Source organism: Pseudorca crassidens, chromosome 2 (genome assembly GCF_039906515.1).
Source record: "Pseudorca crassidens isolate mPseCra1 chromosome 2, mPseCra1.hap1, whole genome shotgun sequence".
Lineage (NCBI taxonomy): Eukaryota > Metazoa > Chordata > Mammalia > Artiodactyla > Delphinidae > Pseudorca > Pseudorca crassidens.
Window position 1 is genome coordinate 185,440,424 of NC_090297.1, and position 15,645 is coordinate 185,456,068.

The window sequence follows — 15,645 nt, forward strand, 5'->3', positions numbered from 1 at the left end:
GGGACGCAATCACTGCCTGCGTGTCAGGCCGTCCAGCACCTCGGCAGTGTGTCAGCACGATGGATCCGTTTCCCTTAGAGTCCATCGGCGTCCTCGGGGCTCCTTCCCACCCACACGCTGGCCCTGTCAGGCCAGGGTCGGTTCAGGTGACTCTGATCCTGGCCCACAAGGCGCTGACGCAGTGGGAAGGGCGCGGCCCGGTGCCCACATGGGGCCCCTGCGAGGCCGCGTCCGAGGCAGGGACCCTCTTCTTGGCTTCGAGGAGTGAGCGCCGCCCTCTCTTGGCCTGTAACTGTTGGTGGCTGGGACCGGAGGCAGGTCCAGAGTGTTGGGAGGAGGACACAGGGACTTGCAGGGCAGTCAGGTCTGTAACCTCGTGGAGTCAGGAACACTTGCCACGTGGCTTGCAGGATCTTAGTTCCCCCACCAGGGATCAAACCTGGGCCCTCGGCAGTGAGAGCACCGCGTCCTAACCACCAGACCACCAGGGAACTCCCGGCAACACTTTTCTCTTTGTTTTATTAAAGCTCTGTCTTGCTTGGGCTGTGTGTGTCACTGAGGAAAGTTTTTCTAAAAAGGTGTGCCCTGACCTGGTCCCGTTGCGCAGGCCCCTCGTGGTCTGGGGCCCCGGGAGCAGCGCTTGTCCCCCAGCTCAGCTCTCTCAACACCAGAGCCTGGACACCACGCCAGGCGAGCCCCAGTGACCCTGACGCCAGGCCCTCCAGGCCGCTCCCCGTGTGCTCCTGAGAGAACCTGGCAGAAGGGCAGAGCGTCAGGCCCCCACCTGCTGGGTCGGACAGTTGTTGGCGGTGGGACCAGCAGTCTGTGTGGACAAGCCCTCCAGGAGATTCTGATCCAGGCGAAAGAAACCTCAGGGAGGCACAAAGTTTTAAAGCTGGATAATGAAGAAGCACGTCTTCTCTAGGATGAGAAGGAGGGACGGCTTCCCCACGGCCGCCGGCAAGCCCTCGGGAGGCAGCAGGGGGTCTGCAAACATAGCCACCGCAGTGCCCCAGCCTGGACGCGGAGGGCACCCCTCCCATCAAGCGTGGCCGTCGTTCCCCTTCGGTATTAGCTTGCTGGGCTGTGGTCACGAAGCGCCACAAACCAGTGGCTTACACAACAGAAACTCATTGTCTGACAGTTCTGGGGGCCGGAATTCCAAGGTTGAGGGGTTGTCAGGCCCCTTTCCTAGGATCTGGTAACGGGGGGCGCATAACTCCAATCTTCATGGACCTTCTCCTTTGTACGTGTCTGTGTCCAAACTCCCCCTTACATATGGACACCAGTCAGGTCGGATTCGGGGTCCACCCTCCTCCAGTTACATCCGCAGAGACCCTACTTCCAGTGACGTTCAGGTCCTGAGGAACTGAGGGTTAGGACCTCAGCATGCGGTTTGGCCGCGGGGAGGGGGGATGGTGTTCGGCGTGTAACACGTCCCGCTGAACCTGGGCCTTGGGCCTGGGTCCTTCGAGTCCCCCTGGTTTCCGTGCACCCCCTGGAAGCGGCCGTCTGTGAACAAAGTGTCCCCCTGCTGGAGGGGGGGGCCCTGGACCCAGAGGCTTGGCAGAGGGAGGGAGGCCCAGGCCACGCCACGGTCCAGCCACCTTAGTGGAGGTGGCCCCGCCCACCCTACCTGGGGGGCAGGGGGGCGGCGGCCACCTCCACAAGCCCTGCCCGCTCACACAGTCCGGGCAATCACACAGCGGTGGTGGTTGCCCGGCACCAGATTTGGGGTGGCTTGTCACAAGGCGTGAGACGAGTGCCACGAGCCTCAGGCCCGCAGCCTGGTCACTAACGCGCATTCCTTCTATCGGAGGCCCCTCTGCCAGGAACCAGCGCCGGCCCATCACTCCGATAAAGTACTCGGGTCTCACTGCTGGCGGAGTGGCTGGGAATGAGGACAGAGCTCTGCCTGTACCTAATGAATGGCCCCTCTGACCTACGTCCAAGCTGCTGGGAGCTCGGGGGCGGGCGGCGTGTCTGGCAGTGAGAGCGCGAGCGGGAGGGGCCGGGAGCCACTTCGTGCCATGAGCCCGGACGCTCGGGGCCAGTCGCGCAGCTCCGGACACTGAGCACGGCTGGCGAGAGGCCTCAGCTGCACAAATCGGGATAATTAACCAGACAGCAAGTGTCTTCAAAAGCGCTTAATTTGGGGGAAAGGAAGAGCTACAGGGCAGCACAAAGAAGGGAGTCCTTCGAATCAGAACAGAGGCTCATCGTGTGCAGAGCACCGATGGAAGGTGGCCCCTCAGATCAGTCCCGGGGGTTGGGGGCGGGCTTCTGCTGACGGCCACGCTGACCACAGCCAACACCGGGGACCCTCGAGGTGCCCCAGGTGCTGTTCTAGACATTTAATCCTCCCCACAGCCCTCAGCCACGGGTCCTACTGTTTCGGTCTCAGTTTATAGATGGGAAACTGAGGCCCAGCGACTGGACAGGGGCCACACGCAGTTCTTGAGCTGCAAAGCTGGGACTCACATCTGGCCAGTCCGGCCTCAGAGTGTGTGCTCTCAAGCACGAGTAACACTGCTGGATTCCCACGTGGCCCCTCACACCTCTGCAGAGCCTTAAACGCAACAAGTAGATGTGACTTGTGCTCAGGGCTAATAAAATCCACACCGAGGGGCCCGGCCACCAGGGGTGGGGCCTCTTGCCCCCGAGCTGCTCTCTAGAAGAAGATGGCCAAACGGGCCAGGGTCTGCCGCCTCCCCACCAGCTGCTGCTGCATGAAATCCTGCGCGGGACTCGCCTGCTGCCCTTCCGATGGCAGGAAAGCCACCCCTCCCGGGAGAGGCCGGCAGTGGCCTGGACTTGCTGGGAAGAACCGCAGACGAGCCCTCCTTCAACTTCTCCCCCGTTGCCTGGGTTCTGCATCCTCGTCCAGAGAGACACAGGGGTGTCCTCAGCTGGAGATCTAGTCCACACCCCTCAGTTTACAGAGAAGGAGAGACCCGAGGAAAGACTTCCTCCTCCCAGCAGCACACTCACCGGGCTTTCTTCCCGAGGACGGGGGTGCAGAGGGGAGGAAACCCCAGGGGGGCCCACAACGCCCCTCGGCTGGGTCCTGCCGGGTCCTTCTGAGCAGGTTTTAGGTCACCAGCTGCATCTCCCCGGGTGATGAGCTGGCCTCACGGTGAGGTGGGGCTGAGGTGTCAGGGACACAGGGAGGACCAACCTTTATGACCGCCCCTTGAACCTTAACCCCTGCACTCCTGAGGTCTCAGGTGGGGTCACTGCCCTTCTCTGCCCACAGCCGAGCACCACAGCTCCCCCTCACCTTGCCCCGAGACCTTTCACCTGGCTCCGAGCTGGCCACGTGCCTCGTGGGATGCACCCACACAGGGACCCTGGTGGCGCAGTGGTTAAGAATCCGCCTGCCAATGCAGGGGACATGGGTTCGAGCCCTGGTCCGGAGAGATCCCACATGCCGCGGAGCAACTAAGCCCGTGCACCACAATTACTGAGCCTGTGCTCTAGAGCCCGCGAGCCACAGCTACTGAGCCCACAAGCCACAACTACTGAGCCCACGTGCCACAACTACTGAAGGCTGTGCTCCGCAACAAGAGAAGCCACCGCAATGAGAAGCCCGCGCACCGCAAAGAAGAGTAGCCCCCGCTCGCCGCAACTAGGCCCTGCCTCCGGGGCCCTCATTCCTCACCAGGGGGCTCCTGTCTGGGCAGGGGTCCCTCTCCCGTGAACCGCCTGCTCCGTAGTTTTCACCTTTTTTCACCACTCTGCCCTGCTCCTCCAGGGAAAGCTGGGTGTAGTTCTGAGATGTCAGGCTGTGCCTTCTGCCTCATTCCTTCCAATCGGCCTGGTCAACTCCTATGCAGCCTTGAAAACCCATTCAGTCAACCCCACAGGGACTGTCTGCCCAGGTTCACAGTCACATTGTACTGTGGCCTGTTCACAGAGCTTCCTCCCCTGACTTTGTTTCTTCCCTCCTAAGCTTAGACTCCAACGGCAGGTGTCGCAGCCCCTGTGCCAGGGACCCCTTGGTAGTGGCTGTGTTGAGGCCCCAGGGTTCGGGGGGTGGGGCCACGTGGACTGCTTGAGGAGCTGACGTCATGGGCCCTGAGGGTGCTGGGGGGGTCATCTCGCTGCAGGTGTTTCTTCCCCTCCCCCCAGAAGATCAGAAGTCTTGAAGACTGTCTGACTCGTGTCTTGCATTCATGTGAATAAATAAAATGAATTCTTCTCCCAGCAAGTCCAACTTCCCACCTTCAGACGCACCTGTCCAAGCACCCAGCTGTCACCGTGTCTTTGAGCCTCGTACTCCGCACCAGAACACATCCTGTGCTCTAGCCGTCTGTGGCTCTCCTCTCGTGGCTGGGCGTCTCTCCCGCTATGGACAGCCACACCCCGACTGTCCCCTCTGTCCTTCCACACCCCCCACAGCTGACCTCGCCCTGACCTCAGGCTCCAGAGCAGCCCCTGGGCACCTCGAGCTGAACGAGCTACTAGGGGCTGAACTATGCCCCTGAAGTCCTGGCCCCAGCACCTCAGAATGGGACTGTTTGGAGACAGGACCTTTAAAGAGGTGATGAGGACAAACTGAGGTCATCGGGTGAGCCCTGTATGACTGGTGTCCTTACAGAAGAGAGAATTAGGACGTAGGCACAGAGGGAAGACGCAGGAGGAAGACGGCTGTCTGTGAAGCGAGGAGAAAGGCCTCAGAAGAATCCAACCCTGCTGACACCTTGATGGTGGACGTCCAGCCCCCAGAACGGTGAGAAAATTAACTTCTGTGGTTGAAGGCTCCCAGCCTGTGGGACTCTGTTATGGCAGCCTCAGGGGAGTCATACAACGTCCAGAGCTGAATCCATCTCCAAATCCAGATGGAACCACATGGCAGGGACAGCATCGCGTGAGGGCCGAGGCAGGAATCTAAAGTCAACCACGCTCCGCTCCACGTGACACGTCATCTGGCCACCAAGTGCCGTGACCCCAGCCCCGCCCTCCCCCACCTCACTGCTCCGAGTGAAGCCTATTCACCACCTTGGTCACTACAGCTGCCTCTGTCCCTTCACCGCCCGTGTGTGGAGACCTGCCCACCCCGAAAGCTCCCCTCCTGCAAACACCAAGCCATCCTTTGAGGCTAGGTCTTCCCAGCTCAGCACTAATGACATTTGGGGGAGGGGTCATTCTTGTGGTGGGGACCTGTCCTGTGCTTTGTAGGGTGTAGAACAGCGCCCCTGGTCTCTACCTACCATCTGCCCCAGTGTGACAACCTAAAACATCTCGCGGCTTCACCGCAGGCTGAGAACCACTGTCCTGAGGACAGGTTCTTCCCAAGTGCGGCACCTGAAGATTTCATACAGGAGGAAGTTAAACTCCTTTGTTCCCCACTGGTTCCCTATAGCGTCTAGAAAAATCCATGGCACGTAGAAATGCTCGATAAATATTTGAGAAAGAAATGCAAAGCCAAGGTCATCCAGCTCTGTAAGCTTTTCTCTAGCTGCCTCTTCCTCCACCTCTGAGTTTCAGCTACAAACGACTCAGCATCACCTGAGCATAAGTGTGCCCACGTTTCCCGCACCTTTTCCTACACCCGCCTCTGCCACCTTCAGCACCCGGCTCCTGGAAGCCTCCCCTGGGCTGGGCCAGGGCCCCCCGTGCCCTCCAGGCTCATCCACACAGTTCTCATGCAATTCACCGGAGCTCTAAGGATGGACAGAGCCAGCAGGTTCTCACATCGCAGCTGTCCCGGGGGAGGAGGCGGGGAAATGAGACTAGGAAGACTGTTAAAAGCTTCACAAAGGAACAGTTCCACCCGGGAGCCTGTCTTTCACCTTATACGTGCGGAAACCTGTTAACGCGTCCGACAGAAGACAAACTTACCCCTGAGAGGGGTCAGATCTAAAGGCTGTGGTCTCAGGCACCCGGGCACAGCTCAGGTGCGGAGCCAGCCTGAAACCGGGCACCACGGAGAGGAACCGCCTCCCGCCCTATCCATAGGGTCTCCCAGCGCAGGAATTTTCGCTTTTGCCTGGGCTACCGGCCAGGTGCTCTAGCCTTCCCGCAGGTATGGGGCTAATTCCCTGTCGTCTTCTGCCCTGCGCCATCAGCAGGAGAACCACCAGCTTCCCCCGGGGGCCGGGTCAGGGGAGGTGGTGGTGCCTGCAGGAAGCCTCCTGGGTTCGGACCTCTGCTGTGGCCAGGACCGCGGTCCTAGAGCTCCAACTGCAGCCCAGTAACAGCAGCTTTGAGAAAATCCCAGCCCCGCCGGGGAAGCGGTCACTTCACGCTCACGCGTTAGGCAGAGCACCTACTGGCTTCAGGTATCTCCAGTTCGGGCCACAACTCCGAAGGCAATGCTTTCTCCTTCCATCCTCACCCTGCCAAGGACTCCCTACTTTGAAAGGAACCCGGGCAAGGTTCTCCCTGGGGACCGAGGGACTTGGCTCCAGCTGGGTCTTGGAGGTGGGGTCCAGCACAGATTTAACAAAGATCCTCCCTGCTTATTTAAAGACTTTGAAAAGGATGGGAGGTGGGAAAAGAGCATGACTCACATCTATTCCAGTTTAGGGCCACGAGAGGAGGAGACGGCAGCTGGGACTTTATCCAGGTGAGTCACGCGGCTTGCTCTGCCCACCAGTGACTGACTCACTATCTGGTACGGGACCGCGGCGGGGGCTGGTGGGGGGGGGGCTCGGTGCAGGGTGACGTGTCTGACCCTCCCTGGCCTTTCCTCCTTCCCGTTGCCTGGGCTCCTGTGTGATGAGGGGTGGTCGCTCTCCTTGGTGCTTTGAACAAACAGAAGGACTGCTAACATTGATGTGTATGAATTCATGTGCCCAGCAAGGGAAAAAGCAGAGAAAGGAAGAGAGGAAAGAGAATGTCGGCTGTTGGTGTCCAGGTAAGATTCCAGCAGAGCAGGCTGGATGGACCCACCCAACATAGACCCAGATCCTTGACGTGTCCCCAGGGAAGGTTTCTCTGACCACCCCCCTTTCCTCTTGTTCCTTAACTGCCCCTCCAATCCCAGCCCCCAGAGTCCTAGAGGAACCAGGAGGTTAAAAGGTTCTTAAGTAGAAAGTTAACAGCTCTAGGGGCTTCCCTGGTGCCACAGTGGTTAAGAATCCGCCTGCCAAGGCAGGGGACAAGGGTTCGAGCCCTGATGCGGGAAGATCCCACATGCTGAAGGGCAACTAAGCCCGTGCTCCACAACTACTGAGCCTGCGCTCTAGAGCCCGCGAGCCACAGCTACCGAGCCCACACGCCACAACTACTGAAGCCCACGCACCTAGAGCACGTGCTCCACAACAAGAGAAGCCACCACAATGAGAAGCCTCTGCACAGCAGAGAAGAGTAGCCCCCGCTCACCACAACAAGAGAAAGCCTGCGCGCAGCAACGAAGACCCATCGCAGCCAAAGATTAAAAAAAAAAAAAAAAAAAAGTTAACACCTCTAGCAAGGGAGACTCTGTTCCCTAAAATGGAAGAAAGGGGTGCAGGTAAGGAAGACCCAGGCCAGGGCCAGAGCTGGGCTTTCTAAGATTAAGACAAACCAGTAGAATAGGCTGAGGGCCTGGTCAAGCGGGGACTGTCAGACCTCTGCCCCCAGACCTGTGGGGACAGAGGAAGCTGGGGGGCCAGACCCACAGCCTGTGACTGACAGCCCCCATGACACGCACGTGCGGGCCCCCTGGGGGTCACGGGGTGGGGCTGGGCACCATCCTCTCAGCAAACCACTCCCAGGGGTCCATCAGGCAGGGCTCACAGACGCTGGGGTCAGTTCCTAGGTTAATGCTAGTATCTCGTCCCCTGAACCCAAGGCAAGGCCTCCAGTGACATTCCTAGGCAGCCCCAGGGCTCACTGGTGCAGACACACATCCTGAGCTATAGGCCAGAAGTGGGTGTCCAAAAATCAGAGCAAGGAGCCCCAGGCCGAGAGCACAGGACCCCGCGCCCCTTGCCGAAGGGGCCTCTCAGGCCGCCTGGACCCCGGGCTGCGCTGGCAGGGCGTCGCCCAGCCCTTGCCTCCTGCCGTGCCCTTGCACTGACAACACACTGATCTCTCGGACCACAGACCCTAGAAAAGTAGTTCCTTTCTCTTTGGGGACCTCGTTGAGAATAAAAGCTATAGACCTCCTCGCGTAAGAGGCTCATGGGCACTTTGTAAATTACTTCAGGGGCTCGTCTTTTGGAATCCTGGTTCTTGGACGCCGTGCCTTAACAAGGTGTCGGGTGGAGCCGTGGTAAGACGCTCGCGGACCGGCCTGCGAGTGCACAGGGGACACTGCCCCACGGGAGTAGTGGCCTCCACTGCCCTCGCGGGGACAATCTCCTGGGCCCAGGGACTGAGACGCTCTCCCTCGGCTCCCGGGCAGGCGCACCCGCAGCAGCTCCAGCCGGAGCCCCTAGGCGGCGCGGCTCACCTTTCCTTGAGGCCGGTCCTAACACCCGTGGGGCTCAACCGGGACCACGGGCGCCGCTGCGGGCGGAGGCCACCCTGCGCTACCTTGGAAGGAGGGCAAGGGCGTTGGAAGGTTGGAGACGGCCCACTGCCCGGCGGAATCCCGCATCACAGTTCCGCCGGCCCGGGGCGTGGGAACAGCGGACGGAGGATGCAGAAGTGCGGAGAGACGGCTTAACATCCGGGTCCTCACTCTCGTCCTCGCCATCCTCCCACCCTGTGCCCCTCTTCACGGTCTTCCAAGGCGGCCAGGTCCTCAGGGGATTCCTGTCCTCCCCCCTGGCACCCACACACTGGGCACCGGGGGGGGCGTGACTGGGGCCTCAGCCGACCATGCAGACCCCGCCCCACTCCGCTGTCTCCCGGCGCCACCGCGGGGCTGGTGGCTGATGTCGAGCTAAGGAGAACCAGCAAGTAGCACTAGTGCCTGCGTCTGTGTTCCCTGGAAGTTGTCTGTACAAGGGTTCTTATAACTGGGAAGGGCGGTCACCTGCGGTTGGTCTGCCAGCCTGCAAGAAACGGAGGCACAGAGCAACGTGCTGCCCACCACCAGGGAACAGAACTCCAGAACGTGGGGCATTCAAGACGGCGAGACGAGTCCCTTCAAAATCACAGTCCAGAAAAAGGGTGGCTGCTTTATGGCAAAAAATTTAAGACACAAATAAATACAACACTTGGTCCTCGATTATATGCTGACTGAAAAACTGACTCAAATTTTGTGGCAACTGGGAAAGTCTGAATACTGATTAGGTATTATTTGGGGAAGTATCATTAGTTTCGTTAGTCACAAAAAACAGATTTGTGTGTTATGTAATAGCTATCAGTGAGTTTAAGTGGGTCAGCAGAGCAAAATAAACACAGTAGACTCATATTGAATCCAGGTAGTGGGTATATGGGCATTAATTACACTAGTCTCACCACTTTCCTGTAGTTTAGAAAATTAATAGTTTAAAAAATATAAAACCTTGTGACAATCTCCAATTGGATCTAAACTTAACCTACTTTAAACACTGCTCTGTTCAGAATATATAAATACATTTCTTATTCAGGAAATGTGTTTTAAAAAAGGGCAACTTCGGGCTTCCCTGGTGGCGCAGTGGTTGAGAGTCCACCTGCCGATGCAGGGGACACGGGTTCGTGCCCTGATCCGGGAAGATCCCACATGCCGCGGAGTGGCTGCGCCCGTGAGCCATGGCCGCTGAGCCTGCGCGTCCGGAGCCATTGCTCCGCAATGGGAGAGGCCACAACAGTGAGAGGCCCACGTACCGCAAAAAAAAAAAAAAAAAAAAAAAAAGGGCAACTTCAGGTGGTACATACACACAAGGGAATACTACTCAGCCATAAAAAAAGAATGAAATGATGCCATTTGCAGCAACGTGGATGGACCTAGAGATTATCATACTGAGTGAAGCAAGTCAGACAGAGAAAGACAAATACCATATGCTGTCACTTACATGTGAAATCTAAAATACGACACAAATGAACTTATCTGCGAAATGGAAACAGACTCACAGACATAGAAAACAAACTCATGGTTACAAAAGGGGAAAGGTGGGGAAGGGATAAATTAGGAGTTTGGGATTAACAGATACACACTACTGTATATAAAACAGATAAACAACAAGGTCCTACTGTATAGCACAGGGAACTACAGTCAACACTCTGTAATGACCTATATGGGAAAAGAATCGGAAAAAGGATAGATGTATGTATAATTGAATCATCTTGCTGTACAGCATAAATTAACACAACCTTGTGAATCAACTATACTTCAATAAAAAAAAATTTTTTTTAAAAAAAGGGCATCTTCCCCTCAAAGCCTCTGAGGACGGCAAGGGTGCTACTTCCTGAGGGCAGCTGCTCCGCCCCGAGAAGCCACAGCTTTCTGAACGTGCAGCCTCCCAGACACGCTGCCCTGCTGCCCTCGTGCTGAGCTACAGACACCTCTTCATTGTTACCTTTATGATCAGGAGCCCTGCCTGCCCTCCCTTCATATGCTCACGCGGGCAGCAGGGTAACAGGGTGGCAAAGCTGCCTGTTTCCTAAACGCCACAGCTGCTAGAGTCTCACCCTGGAAGAAAACCCATAAAACTTGCACCAGGTCTTAATGCCAGGTTCCCTCTGGGACTGTGAACTGACGAGAGGGTGGAGGGGAAACCAATTACTCAAAAGGAAGAGACGTGTTCTTAGACCTCTGACCCTGTGTTGTCCGTTATCTGAATGGAGGCCTTTCTGTTACCCCCACGGCCGCCCCACCCCGCCCCAGCCCCTGTGGGAGCCACAGTGAGCAGGTGTGTCCCCGGCATGTGACCGGTGAGGCCCTCGCCCCAGCCTGATTGGCAGGCCCGGGGGTGCCTCTCTGCCAGGCTAACAGGCACGAAACACTTTTCCTTTCACAAAGGCAAACTTTCAGATAGATTCGACCCTGTGGCACAGGCCAAAGACCTGGGTTCCAGACACGGTGGGATCTGTTAAGTGAAAGACAGCCTCTGAAGCTGAATTTGCAGGACTCTCCCATCCCTAGTGTGTTTGTTTTCATGCCTCCAGTTCTCCGGGACCTGCCCCGCTCAGGGGGTCCACAGGCCGCCGCCAATCCCTCCCTTCATTCCCACTTGCCTTGAAAGCCATGGGACACCAGCCCAGCCGGACAGGTGCCTGCCCTTGACCATAGCCACAGCAGCTCCCATCCTGGGCACCGGGTCTCCGCTGTGGATCTGCCATGGCGGGGGCCGCACTCGACCCTCTGGCTGGAGGGTTCAAAGCAGGCACTGGAGATCTCGGACACTGAGAGCTCCTCTGGTCGGCCTCTGCAGCCAAGACAACGGGTGAGTCAGTGACCAGAGGCACCTGGAGCTCCGTGAGGTCCAGGTCAGGCCATCCTCAAAGCAGGGAGGCAGAGATGAGCCAGTTGAGGCTGGTGTAGGTGGGGAACTCGGTGTCCAGGTCGGGGCCTCATGGATGATCTCATTGCCCACCATGAGGACAGAGTCTGGGTGCTCGGGATGGAGCTGGAAGGGTTCTACAACTGCTGTAGACACTTGGGGGCCGGTAAGTAGCAAACTTCAACTTGGACCTCCTGTCCTGTCAGCAGAAAGCCACTGCCACCAGCAGGGACTCGGGGCCTGAGCGCCCCCAGAGCTGTCAGGAAACAGGAAACCCTGAAGCCAGTGCCCCGGTCCATCCAAGGCGGGAGCAACACCGTAAGGATGCACTCGGCACATCACCTGCCCAGCCCTCTTCTCCAGACAGGGCCCTTTTCTGTCTAGAAAACTACTGTGACCTAATACAACTGCGTCCACTTCTGTATGTCAAAAACAAGACTTTGAAGCATACTTTACACTTAAGTGCATATGCTTTACTATATGTGCAGTGAGCGATAACGACAAATGTATGGACCTAGAGAACAAGCCAGAGAAGATATAGAAATCCCCATCCCTCTCTCTCACGCTATGCTGCTTCACCTGTTCAGAGGTGACAAGAGAATGCCCACAGGGGCTTGGAGTCCTGGGGAGACATACGACGTGGAAGGCCGTGCCGTGTGTGTGTGTGTGTGTGTGTGTGTGTGTGTGTGTGTGTGTGTGAGTGATGGGGGAGGTGAGGTAGGGGAAATGAGGGCTGGGGGACAGAGGGCATGTCGTCAGAGCTTGGCCACCCACCCTGCTGCGGTAGAGTGGGGGTGGGGTACCTTGTAGAGCATGCAGATTCCCAGGCCCCGCCTCAGATGGGAACCCAGGAACCTGCAGGTTTAACAAGCGCCCTTGGTGCCCCCTGGACTAGAAAAGCACCAATCTACAGCAGACACACAGTAGTGACAGTATAAAAATTCTCCATTTACTCGCAATACATACACGTACCAAGTCATTATGTTGTGCACCTGAAACTAATAGAATGTTGCCTATTGTATATCAGTAAAAATAAATTTTAAAAAAGAAAAGGAAAGAAAGAAAAAGCAGGTTTTATGCAAGTTGTTGACTAAAAAAAAGAAAATTCTCCTTTTAAGAAAGATCTAAGCCTAGGGGTGTGTTATGTCCTCAGGTCACCAAGCAGCAGACGGTATCTGGACAACGCCTCAAAAGGTCCGGTACCAACTGCTGGCTCCCAGCCGGCCCCACCCCTGGCTCTCCAGGCCTCAGGCAGGGGATGGGGTGACCTGGAGAATGGGCTAGAAGGTAAGCAGGAGCCCCTCCCACCTGGAAAGCCCTGCTCAGGAGTCTAAGAACAAGCAGAGCATCACGGCCAATTCCTCCCACCTGCTGGGCTAGACACGGACCAGAGTTCAAAGGAGGCTCGGATCAGACAGTCAGACGGCAAAGCCAGGAGCCAGCCGGCATGGCCTGTGTCCACAGTCTCAGGGCAGGGCTGGCAGCTCAGGCTTCTGTCCCTGATCCACACCCGGGACACACAGCAGCCCCAGGGGAAGCCGAGTGGACAGACAGGCCAGAGGAAGCATGTGGATGCCACTGGCACCGGCCACAGCCCACATCCTGTGGTTCCTCTGCTTCCACATGCATCCAGCCTCCTGGGCCAGAGAGGAGGCTCCAGACATGCTGATCTCCTGCAGGTGCCCAGGGCACATGGTCCACTCACCAATGTCCAGTTGGTCCAGCACTGGCTGGAGCATCTCCTTCCCTGTGTGCGGTGGCCTCGGGCAGAGTTGCTGGCTGCATCTTCCTCACAAGATGCCAGCGGCTCAGGGTGGGTGCCTGTAAATGCCAATTTTTACCCCATCCAGAGGCGAAGCGAGGTCCATCCCCCACAAGGACACGGGGCACGAGGACTGTGCGGCTAAGCCCCCAGGTGGAGCCCACCACAGGGCGTGAGGGACCCGAGGCCCACTTCTCAGCCAGTCCTGCCTCCTGCCTGGGCAGGGAGGGGGACTCAGAGGTCCCGTACCAGCCGTCCCTCAGATCACAGACACCTCATCCTGCTTGGTGAGGAATCGGGGTGTTTAGGGAGATCTCACTTGACTTTTTTTTTTTTTTACCGTATGCGGGCCTCTCACTGTTGTGGCCTCTCCCGTTGCGGAGCACAGGCTCTGGACGCGCAGGCTCAGCGGCCATGGCTCACGGGCCCAGCCGCTCCGCGGCATGTGGGATCTTCCCGGACCAGGGCACGAACCCGCGTCCCCTGCATCGGCAGGCGGACTCTCAACCACTGCGCCACCAGGGAAGCCCCTCACTTGACTTTTGATTGGGATAAGAACACAGGCTAATGTAGAAAGCCCAGGCCACAGCTTAACACCTACAACATGTCTTTAGAAAGACGGGGAGGGTTTTCCAGGAACAGGAAACTGAGGAGGATCCAGATGCAGAAGGGAGACGGCCAGGACCCCGGGAGCTGGCGGCACATCCTACCAGGGCCGCCTCAGTTCAGGCCGAGCAGGGGCCCCTGGGAATGTTCTCCTTCGGCCACGCTATGCTCAAGAGTCTGAGGGTAGGAGAGAGAGTTTCCAGGCTCCAGGTCCACAGAGGAGGCAGCTTTGTGCGGGGCTGGCCAGGGTGGTGAGGGGCCTCTTAGGTCCCCAGGCCGTGTGCCTGGGCATGGCGCCCTCGGGCTGGCACTGCCCGCCTGGCCCCGCCCCCGGGTGGAGGTAGGGGCGGGGGAATCCGAGCAGGGCGTGGGGAGAGGAGGGGGGCCTGAGATTCTCCAGGAGTCTGACGCCTCTTAGTGCGTTACCTAGTCTGAAACCCAGAGACTGGACTCCCTTTCCAGGCCCCCCTCCCTGCTTTAAGGCCCTCGTTTTCTCTTCATGCGCTCAGGGCTTGAGGTCTCCAGGGGCAGGAACTAAAGAAAACCGACACCAAGCAGCACCCCCTGGCCCCCCTCCCTGTCTGCTGGGTCGGAGCGGCTGGGGAGGCCCAGAGCCCTGCGTGCTTCTAGCCCCGGGTCCCTCGGAGAGGGGTCTCCACGCCGGCACCCTGTGACCCCTACACCCCGAGGGGCAGAGGGTTGAGTTCAGGGCCGTGGGCTAACAGAGGCAGAGGCTCTGGAGTGAAGCCGGTTTGAAAGCTCGCCCACACGGTCCTCTTTTGGGGGCTGTGCCCCTACTCTGGACACCTGTCGCGGTCCCCTGCAGTGCAGAAGAGCTAATCCAGATGAGGACTGCCCGGGGGTCACCGCGGAGGCAGAAGACTCACCCCCCATGTCAGCTCTCCTCACTCCAGCGAGTCCGGAGCCCGGCGGACTCCCGCTTCTGGTCCTGCGCGCAGCCCGCTGGAGCTGGTCGGATCGTCTACACCCGCAGCCGTTCAACCGTTTAGTTAGGAGCTCCCTCAGGACGGCCTCAGGGCCCTGGCAGGGGCTCGGCACGGGGTGGGATCACAGGTTCCCGAGAGGCGCCGGGACCCGGGGAGACACCCGGGCTCTTCGTTCCACGGAGGGACTTCGCGTCCTGGGCACCGACGGCGGAGAGAGGGCCGCCGGGAACACCCTGGTTAGCTGGGCCAAAGGTCGGGCGCCTCTGACCTCGGGCCGCAGTGCAGAAGAGCCGGCTCGGAACTGGACAGCCCGCGGGAGCCCCGCCCACCCGGGGGCGGAGAGGTCCCGCGAACTCCCGCCGCTGCGCTCGGGCTCCTCGGCGCGTGCGTCCCACGCCACACGCCTTTCCGCGCAGCGTGCAGTCGCTGCGGACGCCCGACGGTGCCCAGCCCCGCACCGCGGACTCCGAGAACCTCAAAGCAGACGCGCTACCCCGAGCGGCGCCCCCAACCCAGGCACCGGCTGCCTAGAAGGGTCTACCTCCCCGCAGCGGCCGCCTTGCCGCCCCTACCCCGCGCTCTCGCGCTGCCCGCCCACACGAGGCCCCCTCGCGCCGCTATTGGGCGGCCGATTATGAAAGAGCCCCGCCCCGCCGGTCACTGGGCAGGTTGTAGCCCAAGGGAGGGAAAGCCGCGAGCGTCGAGTCCCTCTGGCCAGCTCGACCCACTTCCCCGGTGGCCTGTGTGCCGGGCTGAGAGCTTGAAGCGCTGGCCAGAGACTTCGTTCCGTTTTTATCTTAGGGTAACACCGCAGACCTGTCGGAAAAGTGCGTAACCGGAGGGTGGTGCAGACTTGAGGTGCGCAACCACCAGAGAGGGAGAGATGCTGTGATGAGAACCAGGTGCGGGGAGGTTCGAAGGCGGGACAGAATGTGGCCGGGGGAGGGGTGGCAGACAGCTGTGGGGAGAGCATCGCAGGTGCTGGTGACTGAAACTTACCTGCCCTTGGGGGCTTCCCTGGTGGCGC

At 58.8% G+C, this 15,645-nt stretch overlaps 1 long non-coding RNA gene across 1 annotated transcript; it reads right to left on the reverse strand.

Annotated features, from left to right (window-relative positions):
* Positions 1-11,754: 11,754 nt before the first annotated feature.
* LOC137220208 (uncharacterized) lies at positions 11,755-15,201 on the reverse strand. The gene is made up of 2 exons (XR_010941555.1): positions 14,559-15,201; positions 11,755-13,124 (listed from the first exon to the last, which is right to left on the reverse strand). It is a non-coding gene; the product is annotated as an uncharacterized lncRNA (long non-coding RNA).
* Between the last annotated feature and the right edge of the window lie 444 nt (positions 15,202-15,645).